The 17,866-nt window shown below is 45.3% G+C and overlaps 1 long non-coding RNA gene across 1 annotated transcript; it reads right to left on the bottom strand.

The window, feature by feature from the left end:
- Positions 1 to 500: 500 nt before the first annotated feature.
- On the bottom strand, positions 501 to 12,889 carry LOC128315110 (uncharacterized). The gene is made up of 2 exons (XR_008297537.1): positions 12,717 to 12,889; positions 501 to 2,783 (listed from the first exon to the last, which is right to left on the bottom strand). It is a non-coding gene; the product is annotated as an uncharacterized LOC128315110 (long non-coding RNA).
- Positions 12,890 to 17,866: the final 4,977 nt, after the last annotated feature.

The raw sequence follows: 17,866 nt of genomic DNA, 5'->3' as shown, positions 1-17,866 counted from the left end.
ACAGCCTTTAAAATACAAGCCAGGGGGATGCCTTGAGTGGCTCAGTCAGTGAGCGTCTGACTTTGGCTCAGGTGTGATCTGGGTTCATGAATTCAAGCCCCATATTGGGCTAACTGCTGTCAGCATGGAGCCCGATTTGGATCCTCTGTCCCTCTCTCTGGCCCTTCCCCACTTGTGCGTGCGCACACACTCTCTCTCTCTCTCTCTCTCTCTCTCTCTCTCTCTCTCAAAAATAAATACAACACTAAAATTTTTTTTTAAATACAAGCCAGGTTGGGGCGCTTGGGTGGCGCAGTCGGTTAAGCGTCCGACTTCAGCCAGGTCACGATCTCGCGGTCCGTGAGTTCGAGCCCCGCGTCGGGCTCTGGGCTGATGGCTCAGAGCCTGGAGCCTGTTTGCGATTCTGTGTCTCCCTCTCTCTCTGCCCCTCCCCCGTTCATGCTCTGTCTCTCTCTGTCCCAAAAATAAAAAAATAAATAAATAAAAAATTAAAAAAAAAATAAATACAAGCCAGGTTAAGAAATAGATTATCATCACCCCAGAAGCTCCTTTTATGTGTTCCCCTAGCTAACACACTCACTCCCTTCCCCAAGGATAGCCACTATTCTGACTTCTAATACCACTGATTTTTCTTGCCCAGTTTTGAAATTTACCATACAGTGTGTGCTTATTTGTGTCTGGTTTCTTTTACTCAAGATTGTGTACCTAAGAGTCACTCATTGTTCTAGGGTATTCTATTGTAGGAGTATATCACTACTTATCCATTCTATTGTCGATGGATGTTTGGATTGCTTCCAGGGTTTTGGCTATTATGGATAATTCCGCTATGAATTCTTTTGAATATGCCTTTTGTGCATATGTGTGTGCATTTCTATTGAGTACATATCTAGGAGCAGTCCCTGGGTCATAGGGTATGTGTATGGTTAGCTTTAGTATAAATCATTTTAGTTTGCTAAAATCAAGAAAGCCACTTGAAGTGATTTAAGAGCAAACACACTCAAATGCAGAAATTTTCTAAATATAAACACACGTTCATTCTTCGTCAGAGTTGGCCTGAACAAACACTGGCATAGGCAGGACAATTGAATATCAGTCACGAAGTTACTGGAGTGTGATGTCTCACAAACATAACTTCTGAAGACACCATCTCCTGTGAGTTTCAGCCCTCAGGAAATGAGACCGCTGTGAGCTCTCTGGCATTCCTGTCTGCGCCTGGGCGAGAGTCTAAATGAGCAAGGTTTGTATCCCTGCCTTGGCTTTGATCTCAGAGAAAGCATTATGTTTGCTCCATTTCCCCCTACAATCTGGAAATAAATTTATTTTGGGGTTAGTAAAAAGTCTAAGGTAGTTATTTGCACAGGATACCAGGCTGAGGCTCTCAGTTCCTGGACAGCACTTCCGTGGCTGTCTTCTGGAGCTCCGTGGCTGTTTCCCAGGAGGGCCTATAGGCCTTGCCCAGTTCTTCTGGGGTGGCCTTGGGCTCATCAACTACCCCGTGTCATAGCCTATCCCTGACCTGACACCTTGAGATTTGAATTCAACCCACAGCCTTCCAGCAGGATGTTTTCGCGGCACAGGTTAATTTCAGAAATTCAGACGATTTGCCCCAACAAACAAAGCATCCACATCAGTTTCACTTCCTGGTCTCTGGACTGGTTTTCCACTGGGATTTGGAGAAAACTTTCTCTCAAAACAAGGAAACTTCTAGCTTCCTGCCTGCCTTTGGGAATTTGAGGGGCTCACCAGAATTCCTGGGCCTCGGGGTTTTTACAACCCTTAATAAACCAGGCTGTGGCAGGAGGGGGCTGGGGTCTCAGTTTTCTTTTCTTTCTATTTGGATTCCTCCTGTTGCTGCCTGTTCTTTCTGAGGTCTCCAAGGTACTTAGTCCCTAGAAGGAGCGGCTTTTGGAATAGTGTCCATTATGTCTTAGTGTTTAGACGGGAAGTGATGACTACATCTTCTTTCTTTTTTACAACACCCTAGTGTCCCAAAGAGACCGGCTTCAGCTTTAAGAGAAGTTACCATACGCTCTTCACTGTCCGCTTTGGTTTGCTTTAAAAATTGCCACAATGTTTGACGTTCTCATTTGCCAGTGGCTGAACAGAAATTATGTTCTCTGAGTCAGATGGGCTCCCTGAATTCAGTCACACTTTTCATGTTTTGATAAACCATGGCCGTGTTCTAAAGCTCTGCCCAGAACATGTTTTGTGGAAAACTTGTTATTTGTAAAATGGCAAATATTTAATACAAAGACATATAGGACAGCTAATGACCTACTTGCTTAGGTTTATGAAATGGAAAGTAATTATTTGGGATTCCATATTTTGGGCTAACTTAACATTTTAAAATAATTATTTATTGCATAAGAATATATATTCTTAGGGGCACCTGGGTGGCTCAGTCGGTTAAGCGTCTGACTCTTGACTTTGGCTCAGGTCATGATCTCACAGTTCATGAGTTTGAGCCACGTCAGGCTCTGCACTGACAGTGTGGAGCCTGCTTGGGATTCTCTCTCTCTCCCTCTTTCCAGGCCCCCTTCCCTGCTTACTCGCTCTCTCTCAAAATAAATAAAAATAAACTTAAAAAGAAGTATACATCCTTATAACATATAAGAATACAAAGAATATAAATTCACTCACCATTAGAAAGCGGGTTTGTCAATACAAGAGAAGTCTTTATCAAGAGAACAGGTGAGGGGTGCTTGGTTGGCTCAGTCAGTACAGCATATGACTCTTGATCTCGAGGTCATGAGTTCAAGCCCCATATCGGGCAGGGAGCTCATCTAAAAAAAAAAAATTAAAAAAAAAAAGAGAGAGAGAGAGACCAAGTTAGTCCTAACCAGCCCTTCCTAGTTTTCCATATTTAAGACGATATAGATGTGGCTGACTTAAATTGCTTTTTTTTTTTTTTTAAGTTTACTTATTAATCCAGAGAGAGAGAGAGAGAGAGGAGTGGGGCAGGAGCAGAGAGAGGGAGAGACAGAGAATTCCAAGCAGGCTCCGTGCTGTCAGCACAGAGCCCAATATGGGGCTCGATCCCACAAGCTATGAGATCACCACCTGAGCCAAAATCAAGAGTCGGATGCTTAACCAACTGAGCCACCCAGGTGTTCCAGATAGCTTTTTGTTTTAAAACCAGTTTTCCTCCATCCAACCATTAATTTTTTAGCAGCTTTATTGAGATGGAATTCACATATACTGTAATTCATTCATTTAAATTGTACAACTCAGTGTTTTTTTTTAGTACATTCACAAATACGTGCAACTCTCACCACAGTAAATTTTAGAACATTTCATCATCTCGAAAGGAAACCCCACAGTCTTTAGTTATCAGCTCCTTCCTCTCCCACCCCAGCCCTGAGCAACCACAAATCTGCTTTTGGTTTCTGTAGATTTACATTCCCCCCCACTAAGTTTTAATTTTATTTATTTATTTATATTAAAATTTTTTTAATCATTTATTTATTTTTGAGAGACAGAGACAGGGTGTGAGCGGGGGAGAGCCAGAGGGAGAGAGAGAGGAGACACAGATTCCGAAGGAGGCTCCCGGCTGAGCTGTCAGCACAGAGCCCGACGCGGGGCTCAAACTCAAGAACTGTGAGAACGTGACTTGAACTGATGTCAAACACTTAACAGACTGAGCCACCCAGGTGCCCTGAGAATCCCATGTTTAATGAATTGCTCTTTCTTACTCTTCCATTTGCTTCTCTGCTGGCTCTTTCAAATAAAACTAAAATGGGGCGCCTGGGTGGCGCAGTCGGTTAAGCGTCCGACTTCAGCCAGGTCACGATCGCGGGGTCCGTGAGTTCGAGCCCCGCGTCGGGCTCTGGGCTGATGGCTCGGAGCCTGGAGCCTGCTTCTGATTCTGTGTCTCCCTCTCTCTCTGCCCCTCCCCCGTTCATGCTCTGTCTCTCTCTGTCCCAAAAATAAATTAAAAACGTTGGAAAAAAAAAAAAAACAAATAAAACTAAAATAAAAATAGGAGATACACGGAGGATTTCCTCAATTAACCAGGAAAATGAGCACAATTATTCTGTGCACAAGGGAAGCCACAAAGCTCACTGGAATAGCGGTTTTATTTGTCAGTTACTTTGATCACCCTGAGTACTTTTCACTATGATTTGACCACTTCCAAGCGCATCACTCAGAAAAGCTATCTTCTGGGATGCCTGGGTGGCTCAAGTAGGTTAAGCGTCCGATTTCTGCTCAGGTCTTGATCTCACGGGTTCACGAGTTTGAGCCCCACGTTGGGCTCTGTGCTAACAGCTCAGAGTCTGGAGCCTGCTTCGGATTCTGTGTGTGTGTGTCTCTCTCTCTCTGTCCCTTCCCCGCTCATGCTCTGTCTCTCTCTGTCTCAAAAAACAAACAAACAAACAAACAAAAAAAACCCACACAAAAAAAAGAAAAGATATCTTCTTCACCTCATACATCCAACGAAATATTTAAAACGCAACAAGAAGGTAACAGTAGATGCAATAAAAATAACTTCAGAAATTTTAAAATAGCTTTTGAATAGTCCAAGCCCTTGAGATCAGGACTGTGCCTTTTTTTTATGCCATTGTGCCTTGGTTGTTATTTGGAGTGCAATGGCTTCCAACTTCAGGTCCAAATAAAAGAAAATAACGTTTTGCATTAGTCCAAGAGATATCTTGATTTAATTCTACCGATAGTGACATCTAATGTTTTAGTTTTTTGCTTTTTCATTTCAGAAAGAACAGAAATTCCGACTGTCATTTTGATATCGGCATGCGATGAATTCCTACTGATGCTCTCTTTTGTCCTCTAGTAGACATCTTTTGTGGGGGGGGTACGTCCAACTCACAATCATTTCCCTCTTCTTTGGGGACCATCCCTCAGTTCACCAGGGAAGCCAACCTAGGAACGTGGGTGGGTCTATACCACGAGCATTTTGGAGTTGTGACTGGACACGTCTGGCCCTGCAGTAGACAAGGTTGATCTGTGGAGAGATGAGAAATGAAACAGACGTGCTTGGAGGAACAGAGATGAGCGGCCAAGAAACCTGTTGGTTGGTCAATTCCTGGTTCCGCTGCATTCCTGACACCTGGCTGCATTCTTGCCCTATAGATGTTCTCGCCACACAAAAGTTTAAAATAAGGAGATCTATAGAAGCCGAAACTAATACTGCAGTGTATGTTAACTAGCTGGAACTTAAATAAAAACTTGGAATAGGGCGCCCGGGTGGCTCAGTCAGTTGAGTGTCCAACTCTCGATTTTGGCTCAGGTCATGATCTCACGGTTCCTGCCCTGAGATGTTATGTTTTTTTCAACAAGAGTAATACATACTCATATGACACCGATAGAATACCTACCATGTGCCAGATGCTGTTCTAAGGACTTCTGTTGTGACAGTCTCACAAGACCCTATGATGTCATGACTGTTATGGTGCCCACTTGACACATGAGAAAACCGTTCAACCCTTGCTGGAGACACTTGGGGGCAGTGCCCAAGACCCCGGGATTCTGTTGGTGGCACGCAGGAGGGGTGGCCCTGTCAGAGAGTGCTGAGGGAGGAGCAAGGAACCCACAGCCACGGGTTGGCCTGAGGAAGGACCTCAAGAGTAGAACAAGAGAGTGTCTGTCCAGCCCCAGGTGAATGAGCATTGCAGCAAGTAAGTGACCCTGTTCTCTGCCTCTGCTGCCTACCAGCCTGACATCAGTGAGGAAGAAAGGGAAGATCTGGGGTGACAATGGAAGGTGAGGTTATAGTTTCTCCCACCTCAGAGAGGGGGAGGACTCCTGGCATAGACATGGGGGCCTCAGGTCTGTCCTTCGGAAAGCTGGCCCCTTTCACCAGCACTTCTGGGGGTTCCAAGAGTGGGTGATTCTATTTGCGCGGTGGCCGGAACAGGCATCCTCAACACTCGGGGGTGGACGTTTAGCACAGGGCTGCCCACGGCCACACAGTTAAGAGCATTGCAGACTTACGCTTCCTACATCACAGACGCGGCGCTGTGGCTAAGGTTACACCGTTGTGTCCACAAGCCAGTTGCACGGGCCGGCGTGACGCCCTGGAAGGGCCTGGCCTGGGGTGCCGACCGCCCGGAGCCCATCCTCTTGCCAGAGAAGCCCCTGTCTTCCTTGTCGTTCTAGGCCTGCCCCCTTGTCCTGTTCCTCCCTCCCTCTGCACTGGGCGATGCAGCCACCGTGCCTCTTCCAAGCTCCACTGCTTTCTGTGGCCTGTGGCACCAGGTTCCACCGCCCACCCTGGGCTGAGTGACGATGGAATGTGTCTTCCTGACTCCCCTCTGCTTTCTATCCTAGACTCAATACCTTAGGTGGAGCCACGTGAAACGGCTGTTCTCATTTACCTACAGAAATCACACGTTCTCATAGGTCAACTTAAGCGTAGACCTTTTAATTTTTTTATTTATGGGAGAGCACAAGCAGGGGGAGAGGCAGAGAGAGGGGGACAGCGGGTCCGAAGCGGGCTCTGCCCTGACGGCAGAGAGCCCGATGTGGGGCTGGAACTCGCCAACCGTGAGATCATCACTCGAGGGGAAGTCAGATGCTCAACTGACTGAGCCACCCAGGCGCCCCAAACAGTAGGCCTTTTTTATTTGAAACATCTTGCTGCTCCCTGCCGCAGGAAAATACACAGAAAGAAACAAAGTAGGGAATCTGGGCACACGACAGACTCCCTGGAGACTGTACAAGATCGCTTTCCCGGCCTGTCTGCCTTTCCCAGGGGCATTTTAAACAGGGAGTTTTGAGCACGTCTTCCAAGGTTACCCCATGGCCTGACTTGAATGTCGGACCCAGTGGCTCTGCTCAGACGGTGGTCGGGCCCGGCCCACCCTCCTATCCTCATCCTCACATCTCCGCTTCCCTCTTCTCTCCTTCCTGCAGGCTTTTCTTCTGCAGCTGCCTCTTGGTCCCGGGCTGTCTCCCAACCCCTGTGAGAAAGAGGCCTGGCTGCTCAGGCCTGTGTGACCTCGCCGTTACCTCCCCGTCCTGTCCTGGAGGCCCCTGGGGCCAGCCCCCCGCCCCCCCTTGCCTGTTTCTCTCTGTACTGTGTGTTTTGCCCACAACATTTCTCCTGGCCAGGCTGCTAAGTCCAGAAAAGTTTAGTTGCCTTAGCTCCGCTGTGGGTTTCTATCTGAGCCAGCTCTCTCCTCAATTCACGTTTCCCTACACAGCAGGGGCCACCTTTGCAAGCCCACCAGCGGCTTCCCCCACCCCCACCCTGCAGATTCTGTCTCTGTTTCGGGCCTGAGTCCCTGCTGACCTCCCTCTGGGGCCCAGTGTTGAGGCTGCATGGCCCGCTCCCGAGCAGAGGGCCGCTGACCGCCAGCTGACTCCACCCAAACCTGACTCCCCAGACTCACTCTCTGAAACTCCCCTCAGGTAGCCCGTTGCCCCCCTCCCAGTGCACGGCAATGGATCTTGAGTGGAATTTCTACTCGGGGTCCTCAGAGGGAATCTGATCAGAGATCAGAGGGTTACCAGTCGGAGCACGGGGGACAGGCCGAGCAGAGCTACTCTGGGATAAAACCAGGCTGCTATGTTGGCAAAGCCCGCTCCTGGGGCCTCTCATGAGCCTGGGCAGGGAGAGCACTGCTGAGTCATTCCTGGGCCCCTGGTGGTCCCCCATGATGCCTGCAGACTTCACCACCAGCACCCAGCCACTTGGCCAACAGTGACCAACCCAGCCAATCCGCCCATCGGACCCCTCTTTTCTACACACCCTCTTTTATAGTGACCGGTTGTTCATTCAACCACTCACGCCATTCAATAGAAATGTGTTGAACACCTAGCACCTGCCAGGTACCATTTTAGGCCTTAGGGACATGTGGTGAATAAGACAGATGAGGTCCCTTCCCCTATGGAGTTAATAGTCCAGTGGGGACAAACCAATGATTATCCAGCTGCATGGGCTAGTAGGGTCTGTGGACTAGAGCTGAGCCACAGATCTGTGTTACCAGCTTGAGTTGAGGTAACACAGAAGTTGAGAGAAGTGTTTAGAAACTTTTTTTATTTATTTTTATTTTTTTAATGCTTATTTTTGAGAGAGAGAGGGCGGGGAGGGGCAGAAACAGAGGGAGACACAGAATCCAAAGCAGGCTCCAGGCTCTGAGCTGTCAGCACAGAGACTGACAAGAGGCTTGAACTCACAAGCTGTGAGATCATGACCTGAGCCAAAGTCAGACGTTTACCCAACTGAGCCACTCAGGCACCCCTAGAAACTTCTATAGTGATTTGATAGAGTAATCTTATGTTCATTGAGTCTAGTAAAAAAAAAAAAAAAATCTGGCTTCTATTGTTTGTCTTTTTTTCATTTTATTTTTCTAGTAATTCATTTCTAATATATTTTACAAAAATATAGATCTGCAATGGGCTGGAAATTTAGAAAAATTCATCCTATACTCCAGAAATTTTGAGAAGCATTGCTCTAAATTACAAATTGCAATTTGTGCCATGAAAAACATGATGGAGAATAATGGGAAAAACTTGGTCTAAGAAGGGTGGTGTGATGTGACCTAAAGGGTGAGGAGGAACCAACCAGGCAGAGCTGGGGATGGAGCTTTCCAGGCAAAGGAACAGCGGATGCAAAGGCCCTGAGGGGAGAGAGAACCTGGAGGGCTAAAACAGAAAAGAACCTAGCGGAGGTGGAGGCAGAAGTAAGGGGACACAGGTAGGGCAGGCGGGGTGGGCGAAGCAAGGGAGACAGGTGGGGCAGGTGGGGTGGGCGGAGCAAGGGGAGACAGGTCGGGCAGGCAGGGTGGGCAGTCAGAGGCCCCATCCCGGGAGTGCATTTGAAGGGCAAGGAGAAGCTACTGAAGTGCTTTAAGTGTCGCATCAGGGCTTCCTACCTGCCCCTTTCCTATAACACATGCACAGCCAAAAAGGGACCGCTTCATCCTGGACTCCATGGGGAGGGCTTAATGGCTGGATCCAGGACATTGTGATAGCAGTATCTCTACTAAAGTCCAGTTCTGAAACAGGGATTTTCATAACAGCTTTCTTGGGGCACCTGGGTGGCTCAGTCAGTTAAGCTTGGGCAGCCCGACTTGGGCTCAGGTCATGATCTCGAGGTCCGTGTGTTCGAGCCCCGCGTCAGGCTCTGTGCTGACAGCTCAGAGCCTGGAGCCTGTTTCCGATTCTGTGTCTCCCTCTTTCTCTGACCCTTCCCTGTTCATGCTCTGTCTCTCTCTGTCTCAAAAATAAATAAATGTTAACAAAAAAGTTAAAAAAAAAAACAGCTTTCTTGTAAAGGTCTGCAAACCTTTTTTAAAGGAACTTCTTGTGGGGCACCCGGGTGGCTCAGTCAGTTAAGTGTCAAATTCTTGATATTGGCTCAGGTCACGATCTCATGGTTCATGAGTTCGAGCCCCGCGTTGAGCTCTGTGCTGACAGTGCTGAGCCCGCTTGGGATTCCCTCAGTCTTCCTCTCTCTCTGCCCCTCCTCCATCTCTTTCCCTCAAAATAAATAACATTAAAGAAAAAAAAAAAGACATTTCTTGTACCTTGGGCACTTACTGGTTGAGACAAAATGTTGCCAGGATGGAATTTGATTTAAAGAAGGATTTTCAGGGCACCTGGCTGGCTCAGTCATTAGAGCATGAGACTCTTGATCTCAGGGTCATAAGCTAGAGCCCCACATTGGGCATAGAGTTTACTTAAAAAACAAAAACAAGGGGCCCCTGGGTGGCTCAGTTGGTTGGGCCAATGACTTCGGCTCAGGTCATGATCTTGCAGTTTGTGAGTTCGAGCCCCGCATCGTGCTCTGTGCTGACAGCTCGGAGCCTGGAGCCTACTTCGGATTCTATGTCTCCCCCTCTCTCTGCCCCTACCTTGCTCACACTCTGTGTCTCTCTGTCTCTCAATAATAAATAAATGTTTAAAAAAAAAAAACAAAATCTTTAAAAGAAATAAAGAAGGATTTTCTCAAAGATACTACACTTTGCAGGGTGCCTGGGTGGCTCTGTCGGTTAAACATCTGACTTTGGCTCAGGTCGTGATCTCCTGGTTTCTGAGTTCAAGCCCCACATTGGGCTGTCTGCTGTCAGCACAGAGCCCACTTTGGATCCTATGTCCCCCTCTTTCTGCCCCTCCCCTGCTCACTCCTCTCTCTCTCTCAAAAATAAATAAATATTTTTTAAAAAGATACTGTATCTTTTGGGGCGCCTGGGTGGCTCAGTCGGTTAAGCGTCCGACTTCGGCTCAGGTCACGATCTCGCGGTCCGTGAGTTCGAGCCCCGCGTCGGGCTCTGTGCTGACTGCTCGGGGCCTGGAGCCTGTTTCAGATTCTGTGTCTCCCTCTCTCTCTGACCCTCCCCCGTTCATGCTCTGTCTCTCTCTGTCTCAAAAATAAATAAACGTTAAAAAAAAAATTTAAAAAAAAAGATACTGTATCTTGCAACTAGGGAAAAAAAACTAAAGAATGGAAAAGAGGATTCTAATCCATCATTTTTCCTTTTTTAAAGTTTTCATTTAAATTTCAGTTAGTTAACATACAGTATATTAGTTTCAGTTGCACAGTATAGTGAATCAACACTTCCATACAACACCTGGTGCTCATCACAGGTGTGCACTCCTTTTTTAAATAAGAATAGGGATTGGGTAACATGGTTGGTTGATCTGGCCTTCTATCAACCGGTCTGTGCTTCAACAACTGTTCATAACGACAATGATGCTAAGGCTCTAAATATTTCTAAAGTATCTTGTAAGTCCCCCAAAGGAAAATTATGTAATTTAAGCATTATTTTAGAATTGTGGTTTCTGTATCCTTTAAAAAAAAAATGTGGTGCCTGGGTGGCTCAGTCGGTGGAGCATCTAACTCTTGATCTTGGCTCAGGTCATGATTTTGCCATTTGTGTTGGGCTCTGCACTGACAGCATGGAGCCTGCTTGAGATTCTCTCTCTCCCTTTCTCTCTGCCTTTTCCCTGCATGTGCATGCACACAGTCTCTCTCAAAATAAACTTAAAAAAAAATGTAACTGAGATCTATTGAACAGGATGGTCTATACGTCTTTAACGACTGGCTTGTGTCTAAAATGAGATCATTGTCGTCTCCTTGCATTCTGTTACTTTAACAGACTTTGCTAGGCTCTTTTCACTGCAGGTGAAGGTCTTTGTATATTCCAGAGAGTTATTGCACATTGTTTGCAAAAGATAACTTAGGTGGGTTCAAAGTTTGAACCAGCCCCATAACCTTTTTCATTATTGTAAAATAATTACTTTGTATGTGAAGGGGATTTCCTGCATGAGTTTGGTGAAACTTTAAGTTATGCCCTACAGATAAGTCATTTCTACCTCCCAGACCTGCCAGGAAGCTCTTAGTTCTGGTTTACATGTTAAATAAGTCTCACTAAATTCCTAGAGATCATTGCCTTCAAATTTCTTTGAACTTATTTAGTTATTCTGAAAATGATCATAGGAGATCTACGATCATTTTTTTGAATAGTTAAAGCTTAAAATGCATATTAAATAAATAAATAGGTTAGCAATACATGATGTTGACAAATGAACAGTCACGCTTTGCTGGTGGAAATGTAAAAACGGAGGTTAGCTTCCTGGCAATTTGGTGATAGGTAATAAGAGCTTTAAGAAATTTCATATCACTTACCCTTCAAATACATTTCCAAGAGATATAATCAGAGATAAGAACAAAGATTTCTATACAGGGATATTTGTTACACTGACATTTATAAAAATGAAAATTAGAACCATCCTTAGAGTCCGTTAATAGAGAATTTGTGAAATTATGGTGCATCCATATGCCACAATATTATGCAATTATTAACTGCTCATAATATAATGTTATTTGAAAAACGAGGCACACAAAATTATATTCACAGTATTTTTTGTTTTTTGTTTGTTTGCACACACATGTAGAAGGGCTTATAGAAGACAATTAAGAATATCTTTGAGTGATGGGTTATGGTTGATTTAGTTTTATTTGTTTTCTATAATTTAAAAATTCTCAGGGTGCCTGGGTGGCTCGGTCAGCTAAGCGTCCGACTTCAGCTCAGGTCATGAACTTGCAGTTTGTGGGTTCGAGCCCCGCGTCAGGCTCTCTGCTAACAGCTTAGGGCCTGGAGCCTCCTTCGGATTCTGTTTCCCTCTCTCTCTGTTCCTCCCCTGCTCGTACCCTGTCTCTCTGTCTTTCTCTCAAAAATAAATAAAGAATAAAAAAATAAATAAATCTCTATGATGCATGTGTATTACTTTTAAAATAAATGATACTGATTAAAAACAATGCAAATATTTAAAGTATCCGTCATTAGATACCATTCCACATTCATTACTTATGTAGATTTAAAATGCTGTAATCATGAAATGATCTTAGCCAAAATCTTACGAACTTTAATCAAGGGCATTTCTGATATGGTCTGTTGATCCATAGACTGTGTGGCTGATGGGCTCTTCAGCACCTTTCAATCACATAAGTTATTTGGTTTTTGGCATTTTCATGATTAATCCAACATGAAAAATCTGATCTAGCCCAATGCACTAACTACCACTAATCTTATTGGTGACAAGAAGCTTCTGATAAGGATGGCTTGGAGAGGTGAAAAAGAGGGCAAGTTTGGGGATTTAACTTCACTGAAACCATTTTCTTTGAGGGATGGGATATCTGATCCGATTTCGTTTACTTCAGATCTTTGAACAAATCATTACACAGGGATTTTGGGGGAAAAGGAGTTAAGTCGAGAAGCAGTGCTTGATTTAGCATTTGTTTTGGAATCACTTACCTTTTGGGTTGCTGACAGCAACGAACATTTTCTAAATGCCCAAAAGAACGAAAGTAGATTGTCTTCCCATAAGAAGTGGCAGATGAAAGTTGGTTATTTCTCTATATTCATTCAGATGAATGTTTGAGCAAGAAAAAAACCCAAGAAACAACCTGAAACCAAAACAAAACAGGTAAAAGTTACCTCTTAAATTTGTCAGGCATCCGTACATGGTGTGTGGCCTTCACTAACTTCCAAGACGGCCTAGGAGAGATATTTATTTTGTAAAATAAAGTTCAGAAAGGCAGAGATATCATCCACTTAGACCAAACATTCAGTAACTCCTGCAAATGGATTGTCAATAGGCCTTGACATCCATTCCTTATTCTGGCCAGGAAGGAATAGAGTTATTCTCAAGGTTAAGTAAAGGTCATCTCTCTCTGCCAACTGCCAGTCAGCAGTGATGGAAAAGCACAGGCTGGGGCTAGGTGCCTGGAAATTTCACTTAAGAAACAAATGGCCCCAGTCTGTCTGTTCACTCAGGTCACTTCTGTTAGTTTTCCCATAATTGTGCTAGATCGGTAGGCAAGTGAAATGACAGATTCGTCACTGATAGAATCTCTATCTCGGATTGACAATTCTTTAATTTGTGGCCCTTTGTGGTCAGAGGCCATTATTTCTGATTGCCTTTTTGTCCCACGGCAGTTCATCTGTCTTTCACGAGCATCAACTTTAATCTTCTCGTTCAGAGATGACAGTGAATTCAGTCTGAGGTAGCTTTCAAACTGATTTCATAAATTTAGTAAATTCAGGGGGAAAAAAAATCTTAAAAGGCACCAGAATTTGAAAGTAGAAGACAAATAATAATGGCTTTCTGGAAATTTCGGGTCGTTACAAGATCTCCACATTGATCATTCTAAATATTTAGGGCCTTAAATGATTTGACTCCTTAAAATATGAGAAAAGTTTATGTCTCCCTCATTCCACCTTCAAAACCATTTAATTGTAATGCTTCTGATGATTCCAGCTAGGAGCCTCTGAATTTTTCCTTTCTCACTAATAACCATATACTTTGTTGTCTGTGCCAGAAACCCAGGACCCAAGATGAATCAGCCAAATTCTCAGGAAGTGAAGTAAAAACCAAGTGTGTGCATGGCCCCGTGTGTGTAGCACAGAGGACGTTCGGAGAGAGATGGACACAGTGTGGACGGGGTGTGGGGTGTGGACAGGGAGCAGCAGGGACAGATATGGGCCAGGATCTGTGATTCCAGGATTTTTGTCCGCTTTACCTGATTCAACCCTCAAGATTATCTCAAGGTAGGTGTATCCCTCTAGCACGTGAGAAAACGGAGCTTTCAGGGTGGGGGGAGGGGAAATCTCTCCAAGGCCTCCCACTCCACCCAGGAGGTGAAGTGAGGACTCGAGAGCTTGTGTTCTCATCCAAAACCCAAACTCTTAACTTTGCAGGCTCTCTTCCTGAGGACAGGGGCAAAATCGGAAAGGGTTTCTATGAGTGTGGTGGTCCAGCCAAGTGGGGGGTGAGGGGATAGGGGACAGGTGGGGGTAGAGAGACACAGCAGAGGAGAGAGAGAAGAGTAATACTGTGTATGGGCATGTTGATCTCTCTCTCTGAGTCACAAGAGAGATTTATTATCTAACACAGTCCACTTATGGCATCGGCTCTCTCTGGGTTTGGGGTATTCTGTGGCACACTTTGCCATCAAAGATAAAGGGTTTTCTTCGTCGTGCTGTGCCAACCTTAGCACTTGGGTTTTCATCCTCAGGCTTGAGGGAATACTTTCTCTTCTATTTCCTGACATGGATTTTAAGCCAACCTTGATATATGATTGGGGTAGCCTGAATAATGGCCCCCAAAGACATTGGCAGGTGCCAGTTCCTGGACTCTGTAAATGTCATCCTATAAGGGAAGAACGGTCTCTGATGATGTGACAAAGTTAAGCCTTGTCTTGTTTTGCTATATAAACACTTTATTAAAAGCAGCAGACCAGCGGGGCGCCTGGGTGGTTCAATTGGTTAAGCATCTGACTTTGATCTCACAGTTCACCAGTTGGAGCCCCGTGTCGGGCTCTGTGCTAACAGCTCGGAGCCTGGAGCCTGCTTTGGATTCTGTGTCTCCCTCTCTCTCTCTGCCCCCTCCCACTTGTGCTCTGTCTCTCTCTCTGTCTCTCTCTCTGTGTGTCTCTCTCAAAAATAAATAAAATGTAAAAAAAAAAAAAAAGAATGGGTGGAGAAATGGCATAGATTATAGACAGTGGCCCGCATGAGGAAAAGAGTGAGATAGAATCATGATGACCATTAAAGGCCTACCATGTGCCAAACATGTTTCCCTATATCCTATAAAATGGGTGTTGTTTGACAGATGCAGAAACTGAAGGTCAGAGAGGTCAAGTGACCTGCCCAAGGTCACACTGGCAGGAAGTGGCAGAGCGGGGATTTGGACTCAGGACTCACTGATGCCAAAGCCCTAGTCTTTTTGCTTTGTTTCCTGGAAGTTGGCCATTTGAAGGTATATTTATTATTTTTTTATATAAAAATAGGTATATTTATATACTCATATAAATTTTTGTATAAAAATTTTTGTAATATTTTTTGTATAAAATCTTGAGCCTAGTTGTATTCAAATATGCAGATTAAAACCGCGTACCATTCGTGTACTTCCTCCATTAGCAAAAGCAGAGCAGGCAATGCTTCCCCGGCCACACTGTGGCAGATTGCTCATGTTTTGCTGCTATAGATTCACTAAGAAAAACATACAGTGTCTTCCCTTCCCATACCATCAAGGAGAGACTGGCAGAGGGTCCAGGTTTCTTTTAGGGGGTGACGTGCATGTGTGTCTGGAGGAGAAGTGAATGGAACTTTCTGTGCAGATCAAGGAGACTTTGCAGCCTGGAGGCCCTCCCTACCGAGGCTTGTGGTTTTCAAGGGTCATTATCAACATGGGGTCTGTGGCCTATTCCCAGCAGAGCCTCCAAGGAGGCCTGTTAAAAATGCAGATTCCAGGGCCTTCCAGACTTACTAGAGCTGGGAACCTGCATTTTAACAGCTCCTCAGGTGGTTGTTGGCCATTTCAAAGTTGAAAATAGACCTCCAAGCCCATTCTGGCCATCAGCAGGGTTATTCCAGCAGGACGAAGATGATGGCTTTGTGCCTGAACACTGATGGGAACTGTATTGTTAGGTTTAGCTATGGCTGTGACTGGACGACCCAAAATTAACAGTGGCTGAAACCAGATAGAAGGACGTTTCTCTGTCCAAATCCGGAGGTTGGCCATCCAGGGCTGGTATGATGTCAGGATTTGGGCTCTTTCAATCTTTTTGCTCTGCTGCTGTGTGGCTTCAACTCCTAAGGGCACCTCATGGTCTAAGGGGCATTTCCATTTCCAGTCATTAAATCCACACCCCGGATAGTAGAAATGAGGAGAGCCGAAGCAGGGCATGATACGTCCTTGAAAGACACCTTACCAAAGTGACACACACTCCTTCCCCTACCGTCCAATGTACTGCCCAGAAGAAACTCAGGTGGTGCTGTCTTGCTGCAAGGGAGAGAGCGCTTTGTTCTAGGTAACCATGCACCTCATTAAAATTTTTTTAAATGTTATTTATTTTCAAGAGAGAGGGAGAGAGACAGGGTGTGCACGGGGAGGGGCAGAGAGAGAGGGAGACACAGAATCCGAAGCAGGCTCCAGGCTCTGAGCTGGGCATGGAGCCTGCTTGGGATTCCCTTTCTCCCTCTCTGCCCCTACACCATTCGCGCACTCTTTTTCTCTCAAAATAAATAAAATAAACTTAAAAAAAAAAAAGAAAGAAAGGCTCCACATTAAAAACAAATAAAAAGAAGAGAGAGAAAAATCCACCCTTCCTCCACTTTTTATTCTATCCGGGGGTCTCAAAGGACTGGAGGTCCACCCACACTGGAGAGGTTGGATGTTCTTTACCTAGACTGATTCAGATGCTAATCTCTTCTTGAAACACCCTCGTGGACACATTCAGAAATAATGTTTTATCAGTTGTCTGGGCATCCCTTAGCCCAGTCAAGTCGACACATAAAATTAACCATCACACCAGTATAGCAGCGAACTGTAGGGAGTGTGTTTAATAGATATGACCTTTTTGAAGATCAGTCTGACATCACATATTAAGTGTGAGAAGTAAGGGAGAGGACTCATTTTCAGAAGTACCAAATAAAAGCCACGCTGTCTAGTTCACAGTAGGTTTAACAGGTTTATAACCTATTGGAAATATGTACAACCCCTCCCCCCTCTCCACAATGGAGTCCTAAACCTTAGACACTTCACTTCCTGGTTTTTCTTTCCCTTTCTGTTTCATGGGCTTATTTTTGCAGGCTTTGCAATGAGCATGCGCCAAAGAACAAAGGGAGGAGGGACTGAAAGTCTCTGTCACCTCAGAGAATGTACCTTTGTTCCAATCAGGCTACTTTTTTTTTTTTTTTAAACGTTATTTATTTTTGAGACAGAGAGAGAGAGAGAGAGAGAGACAGAGAGAGAGACAGAGCATGAACGGGGAGGGTCAGAGAGAGGGAGACACAGAATCTGAAACAGGCTCCAGGCTCTGAGCTGTCAGCACAGAGCCCGACGCAGGGCTCGAACTCACGGACAGGGAGATCATGCCCTGAGCCGAAGTCATGCCCTGAGCTGAAGTCCGCCGCTTAACAGACTGAGCCACCCAGGCGCCCCTCAGACTACTTTTTGCCTTCCTTGGGCATAGGCGACTTCCAGGTAAGGCTATAACCTCTGTAGTGCTCAGCCAATGAGGAACCAGGGGAGGGACTTACCTCTGTGGTGCTCAGCCAATGAGGAACCAGGGGAGGGACTTACACAGTAGGAGATAAATTATCTGCTGTAACTGCCCCAAGTGTGCCTATCCGTCAGACACCTGCTCTTGCGAGAACGTTCACTGTGCTCCGCCTCCCTCCTTTGATTGATTGGGTTGGTGGGCTTATTCCTCCTTTTAAGTATCTTCAAGACGTTCAAGCCCTTTGATCCTGTAACAATTCCAATGTCAGGAACCTAACCCAAGGGCACAATTTCACAAAGCTTATCCACAAAGATTTCCACTGATTGTTCCTAATAGGGGAAAACAGGAGACAACCTAAGTGGCCAGAGTAGGGAAACCATCATCCTTCTGCTCATA

Source organism: Acinonyx jubatus, chromosome C2 (genome assembly GCF_027475565.1).
Source record: "Acinonyx jubatus isolate Ajub_Pintada_27869175 chromosome C2, VMU_Ajub_asm_v1.0, whole genome shotgun sequence".
In the NCBI taxonomy this organism is placed as follows: domain Eukaryota; kingdom Metazoa; phylum Chordata; class Mammalia; order Carnivora; family Felidae; genus Acinonyx; species Acinonyx jubatus.
Note: the sequence above shows the minus strand (reverse complement) of the source record. Positions and strands in the feature narration are given on the sequence as shown.